A 12,549-nucleotide genomic window follows, 5' to 3' on the forward strand; every position below is an offset into this window, starting at 1 on the left:
TTCAAAAACAGAACATTTCTTCAGTGAACTGAGAACTTATCTGTATTTCCATGAGTTATAACATCTGTTACAGTTTTGATATCTATGTTTTTTTCTTCCATTCTCCCATTACAGCCATATTACGTCTTCATGTGAGTCTTGTCAATATGGAAAAAAACATAGAAATGGAAGAGCACTAAGCCAAGGAGCCACCCAATGCCAGCTGCAGCAGAGTTCATTACACTTACTGAATAACTATTGATATTTCTGTGCACCAAATAGTTTTTATGTTGATCAATTATACTTCTTTTCCTCATTACCACATTTTGAATATATATACTTTTTTTTTTTTTACTTTTAACTTTTAAAACCATATCTAATTAGAAAGAAAGACTAAAAGACTCAGGTAGATAAATCAAAATATACCTGACCACTGTTAAGCTCAATGTACTTTATACCTTATCAACTCACCTTCATTGTAAAATGAAGTTATGTACAAAATTACAAGGCTATTATAAGGATAATTCTATCTAACAAACTAGAAATTTGCCTATGTTTTCTGTTCCATAGGTATAAGAAATTAGAGAAGATTAAGTTTGTTAAGTACTGCCTGGAAAATTGGTGCATATTTTTGTAAAAACAAAAACAAAAAACATACAAAAAAACCAACAACAAAAGCACACCAGCAGCTCTTCTCCCTTCTAAATAATTTTTGATAATAAGAAAAATGAAATACATTACTATAGAAACGTAGTCCCTTATGTCTACGAAGCAACATTAGGCCATGTTTTATTAGAAGCTTTTTGTGAAGCGTAAGGATGTAAACTATGTTTGCTATAAAAACTTGGAAAATTTTCTGACTGACTTCTTAAGTGATGATGCAACAATCCAGATATAAGAAAATCAGAACAATTTCAACAGAATTTGAAAGGTGACTTTTTGAAGGCAAAGCCAATCGGTCAAGGTTAACTTTTTTCTAAGTTTTATACTGTAATAATAAATGCTGTAAACAGTATTTTATTTCTTTAACCAAGAGGCCTTACGCTGAAAACAAACAAACAAACAAAAAACAACAAAAAAAACCCCACAAACATTAATGTAGTTAAGCATAACAATCTCAGGTAGGATTAATATTCTTCAAATAACTCAGCCATCAAATTTTAGATTTCATTCATAGAACATGAATTAGATTTGTACAATTATTTTTTCTTGAGATTATCCCAACAGCATTTAATTTCATAAAACATCATTAAAAAACATTTATAAAACATCAGTTGTCTCTGGTAGGAGACATATTGCAATGAAGATATTAGCATGATTTGAGAGAGGAAGGAAAATGAGTGAACCAAAATCTTTTGAATTAGGAGATCAGCTGTAACATTGGAGAAACCTACAGCCACTGTCATTATATCTCAGTGGAAAGAATTAAGATAGGTAGAACTCTGTTAAATTTTTCCATAATAAAAGTAAACAATATATTGACCAAAAAAATAAAAATAAAAATAAAAAATCTGTGTATTTATAGTCAAGTACCCAGATGTGGGAATTGCCAGAATTAGGCTGCCCACCTACTCTTATTTCCCTGTTTCCTGGTATGCATTATGAGCCTGGTTTTAATTAACTGATCACATACACTTTACTCCCCACCACCCCCCTCACCCCCCCAGCTCTTGTCTCCTGCTGTGCACAATATATAGATAATACTCAGTGAATGAGTAACGATTCACCATTTTGTTTCTTTGTTATTGTTCAATGTATGGTTCCATGCCACATTTTTAAGTTCTGCTCTGAAGACAGAATTTTTAATTTCCTCCTGGGCTTTTTGGTGGTGCTCATCACTATAGTGGCTGAGTGCTTTACGAATCTTAATGAATTTATCTTCACAGCACTTCTGCGGGCTGAAGAGGAATTATTATTCTAATTTGACGGAGAGAGAACTGAGACAGAATAAATTAGAAAATATCCACTACTTTTGATAGTCAATTTAAGATGCTTAGGAGTTGATTTTTCAGATACTTTAGTACTGTACAATACAGTATACATTCAGTGACCGCTGACTATGTTGCAGGTGTAAGTACCTAATGTTTTCAAATCACAACAAGGGCCTGGAGCTGCAGGAAAGAGGAGCACAGAGCTAGTGACCACTTGCAGAAAGTACAGTTTAAGTGGTTTGTCTAGCCTTATACAGATCTGTGACAGAGAGAGAGGAATAGTTATTCAGAACACCATTTGATTCCCCTGAATTTTCAGACTGTCCTTTCTTTTCATCTAGTTTCTACTGCATCCACTGCTGCACATCTTCCAGCTTCTGCAAATATATTGTAGGAATTATTCAGCATCCTACTCTGTACAGTTCTGATTTGTCCACTGATCAAGACTATCCATAAGGCACAGTATAAGTAAAGAATCCTGCGTAGAAAATAATAATAATCCAAATTATAACGCAAAGATACAAAAGGGATGTATTTCCTACACAAGTTTGTGTAGGAAACTCCAGTAATGCTTTAAACTGTGCTTTTGCAAGTGACATTAAAGAAAAAGAAGCAAACCAAAGCTGTGAACTGTGTGTCACCATACAGATATTGACCTGTCTCATGCCAAGTCTTTAGACAGCTCAGATCTGAGCTGGAGGAACAGTCTCTTTAAATTAACTGACAGTAAAGAGGATTGGTGAGGGATTTGCTGATAGCCCATTAATTGTAAGATTAGGAAATCTTAAGTTTTAATTTAATTTCTAAACAAGGTCCTGTGAGCTTCTGCCTCTTTTGCAAATCTGACTCTGGTGTTTTTCCTCTAGTCTATGAGAGATACAGTTTTGTTGTTTTATTTCCTTTTTGAGTTTTTAGTTCCAGTAGGTGTCCCATTCTGCCTGTTCACCAATCTCATCACGTCATTCACAGAATCACACAGAATCACAGAACTGAAGGGGTTGGAAGGGACCTCAAGAGATCATCGTGTCCAACCCCCCTGCCAAAGCAGGTTCCCTAGAGCAGGTTGCCCAGGTAGGCGTCCAGACGGGCCTTGAATATCTCCAGAGAAGGAGACTCCACAACCTCCCTGGGAAGCCTGTTCCAGTGCTCCGTCACCCTCACCGTGAAGTTCTTTCGCATGATGGTGTGGAACTTCCTGTGCTCCATTTTGTGGCCATTGCCCCTTGTCCTGTCCCCACAAACCACTGAAAAGAGGTTGGCCAAATCCCTCTGGCTCCCACACTTCAGGTATTTATAAACATTGATAAGATCCCCTCTCAGTCTTCTGAGAAGAACCACTCTCAGACTTCTCAAGGCTGAGAAATTCAATCCATTCTCTCTAGGGCCCCTAACCAAGTCTCAGGCTTCACAGAAAGAACTAATTAAAAAACTGGCTTACAATATACCCATTTGTGCCATGTTATTACAGTATTGCTTTTTAAATGATTTCTGTATGTCGAAAATCCATTTATTATACTCCTGTTAAATTTATTATAATTCAAAAAAAAAATTGTTTCTATGCTATTTTAGCTTAAACCTTCCTTCTTGTATTGATAAAGAATTTTCAGAAAGAAACATCCACAAGATTACTATCTGAAAAATATTGCATGTGGCTGTGCCACAATTTCTTCTATGGCCTGGATAAATCATATAAGTTCAATGTGACTATATTCCCCATGGACAAAATAAGGGTAGCAATATTTCCATTCTTTAATCCACAGTTTTCCTTGTCTATGTCTAATGTGGATATGGTTAATATTATGACTATGCTTAATTCCACTGTTTTCACAAGGTCAGGGGCTGAAGTTGTATGGCTTTTTGCCTCTTGGGAGCAGCTGTGTAATGGGATCCTAACCTTAGTTAGGACCTTTGAACTCTATTATAGTTCCAGTAAAAAACAGCAAAGTGACAGCAATAATTATATAGCACATAAAACATACATGGTGCTGTATGAAAGATTAACTATATCAAAATTGCCTTTATTTCCAACACAGAAAAATATGAAATGATTCAGCTCAAAACCTGTTTGATAACTAAGTCACGATGTAAGCAGATTTCAAAGTTTGGACCAGAAAATCATTTGAGGTCAGTTCCAGCCTGGGCTGTTCTACGATTTGATGATTTAAGAATCACAGAATCATAGAATATCCCAAGCTGGAAGGAACCCACAACGATCATCGAGTCCAACTCCTGACTCCACACAGGACCACACAAAAATCAGACCATGCATCTGAGACCGTTGTCCAAACACTTCTTGAATCTGGCAGGCTCAGTGCTGTGACCACTGCCCTGGGGAGCCTGTCCCAGTGCCTGACCACTCTCTGGGTGCAGAACCTTTCCCTAACACCCAGCCTGACCCTCCCCTGTCCCAGCTCCATGCCGTTCCCTCGGGTCCTGTCGCTGTCCCCAGAGAGCAGAGCTCAGCGCCTGCCCCTCCGCTCCCCTCGTGAGGGAGCTGCAGGCTGCCATGAGGCCTCCCCTCAGCCTGCTCTGCTCTGGGCTGAACAAACCAAGGGACCTCAGCCGCTCCTCATGCATCTTGCCCTGTAGACCCTTTGCCGTATTGGTTCCCCTACTTTGGACACTCTCTAATAGTTTTATGTCCTTCTTACATTACAGTGCCCCAAACTGCACACAATGCTCAAGGTGAGGCTGCACCAGCACAGAGCAGAGTGGAACAATCCCTTCCCTCGACCAGCTGGCAGTGCTGTGCCTGATGCACCCCAGGGTACCCTTGGCCCTCCTGGCTGCCAGCGCACACTGTTGACCTATATTCAAGTTGCTGTCAACCAAAACCCCAAGATCCCTTTCTGTGGGGCTATTCTCCAGCCTCTTATCCTCCAGTCTGTATGTAAAGCCAGGGTTGCCCCATGCCATCTGTAGAATCCAGCACACACTCTTGTTAAACTTGATATTGTTGGTGATTGCCCAGCCCTCTAATTTGTCAAGATCTCTCTGCAAGGCTTCTCCACATTTGAGGGAGTCAACAGTTCCTCCCAATTTAATGTCATCCAAAAACTTACCTAGTATGCATTTAAGTCCTGCATCCATATCATTTATAAAAAATAAGAATTTATTGCATTTATTTTAGAAGGAGAGTATTGCCATTATTTTAGAAGGAGAACATATCTGATATTTACTCTATGTCAGCAGCAGACATATGAAAAAAATATATATATAACAAAAACCATGGAAATTCAAAGTTTGTTCAAAGGAAGCAAACGGTTTAGGAGTAATGTGGAGAAGGAAAAGGAGGAAGGTACAGAGGAAAATTACTCTCCTGGAACAATGTAAAAATGTTTAGGCGGAAGTGTGGTGGGTTGACCTTGGCTGTCTGCCAGACGCCCACCCAGCCACTCTCTCACCCCGCCTCCCCAGCAGGACAGGGGGAGGAAACAAAATGACAAACCTTGTGGGTCAGGGTTAGGACAAGAAGATTGCTCACTGAGTACCATCACAGGCAAAACAGACTCAGCTTGGGGAAGATTAATATAATTTTTTTACTCTACAGTAACACAGCAGGACAGTAAAAAATAAAATTAAAAAAAAAAAATCTGAAAATACTTTCCCTGCCCTCCTTACTTCTTCCCAAACTCAGCTTCACTCCTGGCTCTTCTAATTCTCCCCACTCAAAGCAGCACAGGAGGACGGGTAGTGGGGCCTGTGCTCTGTCCATCACAGCTCCTCTCTGCTCCTCCGTCCTGGTTACACTGTTTCCCTGTTCCAGTGTGAGTTCGTGCCCACAGGTTGCAGTCCTTCACGTGGGTTTATGTGGCAAGGTTTTGGTAGCAAGGGGCGACAGCGGTGGCTTCTGTGAGAAGAATCTAGAAGCTGCCCCGTGTTAGTTAAGGGCCCTGCTGCTGACCAGAGCTGAGGCAGTAAGTGATGTTGTTTGTGAGAGCATATTTAAGAACAGGGGAAAAAACAAAACAAAACAAAATACCAAAAAAACCCCTGCTGTGCCACAGCAGCTGTGAGAGTAAGAGGAGTGAGAAGCAGCCCTGCAGCCCCCCAGGTGAGTGCAGCAGGAGGGCAGGAGGTGCTCCAGGCAGGCAGCAGCAGTTCCCCTGCGGCCTGTGCAGGGAGAGGCCCCTGGTGGAGCAGGCTGTCCCCCTGCAGCCCACGGGTCCCACACGGAGCAGATCTCCACGCTGCAGCCCCCCCGTGGAGGAGCCCCCGCTGGAGCAGGTGGCTGTGGCCTGGAGGAGGCTGCGGCCCATGGAGAGCCCCCGCAGGAGCAGGCCCCGGGCCGGAGCTGCAGCCCGTGGAGAGGAGCCCACGCAGGAGCAGGGGGTCTGGGGGGAGCTGCCGCCCACCCGTGGGGGACCCGTGCTGGAGCAGTTTGCTCCTGGGGGATGGATGGACCCCGTGGTACGGAGCCGTGTGGGAGCAGTTCTTGAAGAGCTGCTGCCTGTGGGCAGCCCCCGCAGGCTCAGTTCAGGAAGGACAGCATCCTGTGGGAGGGACCCCATGTGGAGCAGGGGCAGAGAGTATCTGAGAAGGAGCGGCGGAGATGAAGTGCTATAAACTGACCACAGCCCCCATTTCCCTGTTCCCCTGTGCTGCTCGGGGGGAGAAGGTGGAAGAGGTCAGATGGGGGGAAGGCATTTTTTGTTTCTTTCCTTTGTTTCTCACTTCTCTAGCTTGTTAGTAATAGGCACTAAATCTTACTATCTCCCTATGCTGAGTATGCTTTGCCCGTCACGATAATTGTTGAGCGATCTCCCCGTCCTTATCACAACCCTTGAGCCCTTTGCATTGTATTTTCTCCCCCTTTCTCTTTGAGGAGGGGGAGTGAGAGAGCGGCCGTGGTGGAACTCGGCTGCCCACCCGATTAAAACCACCGCAGCTGCAAAGTACTGGAAAATTTTTCAGAAGAAACAAGGTGTTTAACAAGGAAATATATAGTTTCCTTTTTAAGGCTTCCTGGATAATTGTGGTTATTTCATATTCCCAACTCGTAGGAAGAGAATTGTTGATTTCACCTTCTTTTTTCTTACACGGAAATAAAACATCAGCAGCTCTAAAAGTAAGGGGAATGTATCAGAATCAAGCTCTTTTTGTCTGTAATCCTGTCTTAAGGAATAGATTTATCACACACCTTCCACAGATGTATGGTAGCAGAGAATAATTTTGGAACTACTCTAATTAAAGTCAATTGGGGGATAGTGGCACTTCTCTAATTGTTTCTGAAACACGCACATTAGCAACAGAGAGTGTTCTGTTGTCATTGCAAGGCGCCTACGGTGATGACTTCAGAAACAGAACTGAATTATGTCACCATGGCACTTTGGGACAGCTGCCTCTGTGCAAGTTTAGCTAGGAGGGACAGAGAAGCGTGCTGGATGTGATGAGACCATGTGAGGATTTGTGAATCTCACCTTGAGGTGCATAGAGAGGGCCCATGCCCTTCTGTAAGTGGTTTGATGCTTGGCTGAGGCAAAAAATGTGTTTTTATTGTGAATGCTTCATTTTAGTATTCTGTAGTTTGTGTAAAGTCCTTTCACAAGCATTAAGTTTGGTACTACTTGGATGGACATACAATATGATAACTTAAATCTTATTTCTCTAAGAAAACTTCCTCAGAAAACAAAACAAAACAAAACAAAATGGAACAAAACAAATGAAACAAGCAGCTAGCTTGCTGGAGACATTGTCTGGGAAACAGTGAAAACACTTCCAAACAAAAATATATCAAAGGACTAACGCTTTGAGCTTAATTCTAAACAAACGTTAGAAAGTCAAACTCTTGTTTACGTTCACAACAAAAAGCAACAAGCTGGTATAGTAACATGTCACATTTGATGACTTTACAGCATAGATGTCAGGAATGCAGCTTGGGATCACCTTCTCAGAGTTCAGTTTGAAGGGATGAGCAAGTAATTTTTCCTGGGTTGATGGAAATCTGTTTTAAAGTCTGTTTTCTAGCACTCTTATAGATAGCTCTCTGTCCATCGCTCTGTCCTGCCAACTCTGCTGTGAGTGTGAAGTTGTGGCAAGAGGGATTTCCTATTCCTAATGTGACCTGGTGGACACCAACTTTCCTAGTAAATTGCTGATGTTGCTGAGGAGGCAGCAGTGTCAAAGCCCTTGTTGATGAAGATACAGCAAGTTTGGGGAGGCTTTGGCATTTCTCTGTAATGCTGCTCCCTGATTGTGAACGAAGACTCAGATTCTGAATGAAGCAAAGCAAGCTAGAGGAAAACTGTATGTCCTGGTAATTTTCTTTTCTTCTTCTTCAACCATTCATTTGAAAACACAGTTTTATGGAAATGATTATGGGTGTGCTCCTTAGCATTGTTTGGAACATATTTAACCTTGCTTCAGTTATAGGAGACCTATGCTCAAAGTTATGCTTACCATGATAAAGCAGTATTCTTTTGGTATTCTTTTCTTTGATGATTGCAAATGAGGTTGAAAAGAGTTTTCAGTATGATTCTTCTTTTCCTTAGCAGTATCCAAAACTCCATATTATAGCTGATCTTCATCTCTGATCTTAAAAGCTTCACAGACAAAAAGAGAATTGAGATGAGGAAGGAAACGGAGAATGCTGATGAATATTTCCAATTACCACCCGTAAGTTTTGTGAAAGGCTCAGGTGCATTTCTGTAGTGGTAGAAAGTCTAGTTGGAAACACTTCATAAGTACATCAAATACAATTCATTTTTCTCAGAGCAATCACGTTGTCTAGACTACTGTTAAGGTATTTGTCTGTAGGCAACTGCCAACCTGTACAGCTAATCAAATTAAGCCCTGACCAAAAAAAAAAAAAAAAAATTGTACAGAAACATGTAGTTTATTGAGTCCAACTGTCTCATTTCAAATATCATGGGTTTAAACAAGTTTTGGGTGACTCCAGGGCTGGGTTCCCAGGGTGCCTTTCTTTAATTCCTGACAGATCAGCCATACGGACAATACACAATTTTATTTCTGTTTAACAGCAAAATGAAATTTGTAGCTGTGGAATCAATTTTTGAGGATTTTTAAATCCTTGCTTTTGATATTATATGAAAACAATTTCTACTTAGAATATCTTCCGGAATCAATATGCTCTTTATATTTTTGCTTTGCTTTAAACCTCAGGTGACAAATATAATTGGTTGTCTGAGTACAAATAAATGTCAAGACCGACCTATTTTATAGTATTTGTTTGAAACAGAATGTAGAAGAATTAGGAAAAAAAAAAAACAGCTACATTTTCAGCCATAAAATTCAGTGGGTCTTGGTTCTTGAGAAAATAATTATTGTGCACTTGAAGGCAAGTAACAGTATAAAAATGAAAAATGCAAGGCCCTGGTTAAAGACAGTCTTTAGGCTGCTTCTAGGTCAACAGTTTACTTGGTTATTCCACAAACTCATCCCCATTTCCTTAGAATTTATGAAGGTTGGAAGTACACTTAGTGTTTTTCATCCATGCTGTGTAAAATTATAAGGATTTTCACTGGCTATAAAAACAGAAAAGACAAACAGATCCTCCTCTGGGTCTTCAGAATGCTCATAAGATCACCCAGACTGGCTAAGTAGAGATGCTCTACTATAGATCGAATATAGATGCAGTACGGATGGTGGTAGAGATGCTCTAGCATAGACGTGACACATTTTGACAGCATCTTTTCTCTGACAGCAACTTATGTCTTGGCTCTTCACATCAAGCCAGAGCAGTTTCTTTGCCTCCGGAACCTGCAGACTGACCTCTTGTGTGTATCCGTGGTGGACTGAGGGTAAAGTTTGTAACACACAATGATGCTGTATTCACTGTAACTTTAATAAAAGAGAGCAAGAAGCTAACCTGCATAGCAGTTTCTCAGGTTTCTGTATATATATATATATATATATATATGTATATATATTTAATTATTTATTTACTTATTTAAAGATATCTTTTGTTCACTAACATGAATCCTCTGACTGTTACTAATGTATGGGACATACCTTGACACTATAATAGTGTATAAATACTTTTCATCTCATCCTTGCTATTGTTACTGTATTTAAAAAATAATTGTGAATATAATTACCGTCTTTTACTCTTTTAAAAAACATATATATACTTATTCTATTATAAAATCCTATAAAAAGGAGTGAACTCAAAAGGAAAGAGAAACCAATTTTAATTTCTAAATTAGATATCTAATCCTAATAGATTCACTCCCTTCCAAATATAGCTCGACAAATAAAACAGTAAAAATTCACATAATATTTCTTTTATAACAAGATTTCATTGCACAATAGTTCTTTGCCTAACCCTGCAGTTACCCCATAGGCACTGCAATTGCTTACTTGTTCTTCTCCTTAACTTGTTTTTAGTGTTTAATTTTCTAACCTATCCTTAATGTTCCAACATTGGATTTATTTACCTCCTTAGATATCAAGAGAATAAGGCATTTGCTTCACAGGACAGTACTTTGATGCTTTCCAGGGCTAATGGCCAAAGTTCTCAAAGCACTTTTCATCAGTGATTTATATATTTCTCAATCTTTCCATCTTCCTTTAGAACTCTTTATTTAAGTATTAGGTGAAGAAGAACACTGAAACCAGCTGAAGCCATAGCAGACATAGTAAGGACATGCTTCTGTTAAGAAGTAATTCAGAGTGATTCCATGGTGTACTTTAGACAGATTTACCCTGGTCCTCTGGACTAAGCATCCCCAAGGGCTATTTCAAAGCTTTCTGAATGATCTGTCATTATCTCTTACACTGTAGTCTCCATTAGGAAAGGGTAAATATTCATTGCCCATGTGGAAAGGAACTGCTCAGTTAGTTGTTTCTAACCAAAATCTCTTGATTGCGTTCTATTTACAGAAACCACTTGGCTAGCCAAGCTGAATCATTGAAAACGGAAGGAGTGGAACTACTTCAAAACCGTGCTTCTGCTTCTAAGCAAAACTGCACTGTAGGTGGGGACACAGCAAGAGGACGTGTCCAAGGCAGGGTGGAATTGAAAGTCACCTGTCTGAGCCACAGAAAGAAGTCAGCGATTCCCAGTTTGAGACTCTTGCTTGACTAGTGACCCAGCAGCTGCAACGCTTATGACTACCGCTGATGGATTGCCATGAATCAGCCAGTGATATAAGCTACGAGAATGACTGAAGTGATTTGAAGTGACGGTTCTCCCTCTTCGGCATTCAAGTTTGTGAAAGAAAGGAGAAGAGAGGGGAAGAAGAGAGGAGAGGAGGAGAAGAGAGGAGAGAAGAGGAGAAGACAGGAGGGAAGGGGAGGGAAGGAGAGTGAATGAAGACAAGGGAAGGGAAGGGGAGGGAAGGGGAGGAGAGGGGAGGGAAGGGCAGGGGAGGGTAGGGGAGGGATGGGTAGGGTACTGAAGGGACATGTAGGGTAGTGTAGGGTAGAGGAGCGTAGGGGAGTATAGGGGAGGGGAGTGTAGGGGAGAGGAGTGTAGGGGAGTGTAGGGGAGGATAGTGTAGGGGAGTGTAGCGGAGGGGAGTGTAGCGGAGGGAAGTCTAGAGGAGTGTAGGGGAGAAGAGTGTAGGGGAGGGGAGCGGAGGGGAGGGGAGCATAGGGGAGGGGAATGGAGGGGGAGGGAGTGGAGGGGAGGGAGGGAGTGGGAGGGGAGGGGAGTGCTACCATAAATAAAATGGTCAAATAAAAGATATTTTGGATCTGGAGCCAATTAGTTTTGTTGCCATTCATTCCACAACCTGATTTATCACCGCAGTCTTTGTATTGCACAGTGCCATTGATGGTTTGGCATGCACAGAGGTGGCTGAGTATTTTCAGAAATAACTTTCCCTGATAACTGAATCAAGACTTTTGCTGTAATGCAAAAGATCAGGTGATTGATTAACATAGGGATGGCAGCTGAGCAGGGGAAACAGCTTCAAAACTTCCAAATGTTTTCTTTAGACAGAACTACAACTCCTCTGCTCTCCGGTCATGAAAGTCTCTGTCACCTACTTAGTAAGCAGAAGCAGTAAAATGGGATTTAGAAGATCCAGCTAGAGCAGAAGTGCCAGTTAGAGGAAGCAATCCTTTATAGTTAGTCCAGAGTTTGAAGAGAGTTTAAGCGGCTTTCCAAGGAACATATACTAGTGCAAAGCAACCGATTTATCTGACTCTCCAATGAAAGAAAAGGAAGTGCAGAGCAGCAAATGCTTGAGAGAGGGAAAGAGAGATGCATCTCAACTGTCTGGGGGGAAGAAGGCAGTCAGCTCTTAACAGATTATTTTCCATCTAATTTGTTTCTCAAAAACGTAACATTTATTTAAGACAGTAGCATTTTACTACATGTGGTGCTAATGGAGGTTAAATAAAAGACACAAGGGCAGCAAAATTCCTCACTTGCTTCTCACACAAGGACAAAACTGTTACCTGAGAGAAATGCAGATTAATTTCTCAAATCTCACAGCACTTTCTGACACCATTGGCTACGGGTTACCTCTTAAGTATTTGAAGATTTCAGTAGGGCTGACTGATTGAGATGGGGATAGATTTAAATCACACTTGTCAATGTGCTATTAATTTGGAACCACAGTCATTTTTTTCCCTAGACCTGTTAATATGCTAGGCAGTCCCAGGAAGCGTAAAACTTTGACCCGTGCTCTCCAGCATTTGCGTACTGCACTTTCTGTAGGTTCCTTATTCT

General features: G+C 41.0%; 1 long non-coding RNA gene across 1 annotated transcript; it reads left to right on the plus strand.

Annotated features, from left to right (window-relative positions):
* The first annotated feature begins 3,345 nt into the window (after nucleotides 1-3,345).
* On the plus strand, nucleotides 3,346-10,954 carry LOC308185115. The gene is made up of 3 exons (XR_013943130.1): nucleotides 3,346-8,525; nucleotides 9,574-9,670; nucleotides 10,752-10,954. It is a non-coding gene; the product is annotated as an uncharacterized lncRNA (long non-coding RNA).
* Nucleotides 10,955-12,549: the final 1,595 nt, after the last annotated feature.

The sequence above is a fragment of the Anser brachyrhynchus genome, assembly GCF_964034855.1.
Source record: "Anser brachyrhynchus genome assembly, chromosome: Z".
Taxonomy (NCBI): Eukaryota; Metazoa; Chordata; class Aves; order Anseriformes; family Anatidae; genus Anser; species Anser brachyrhynchus.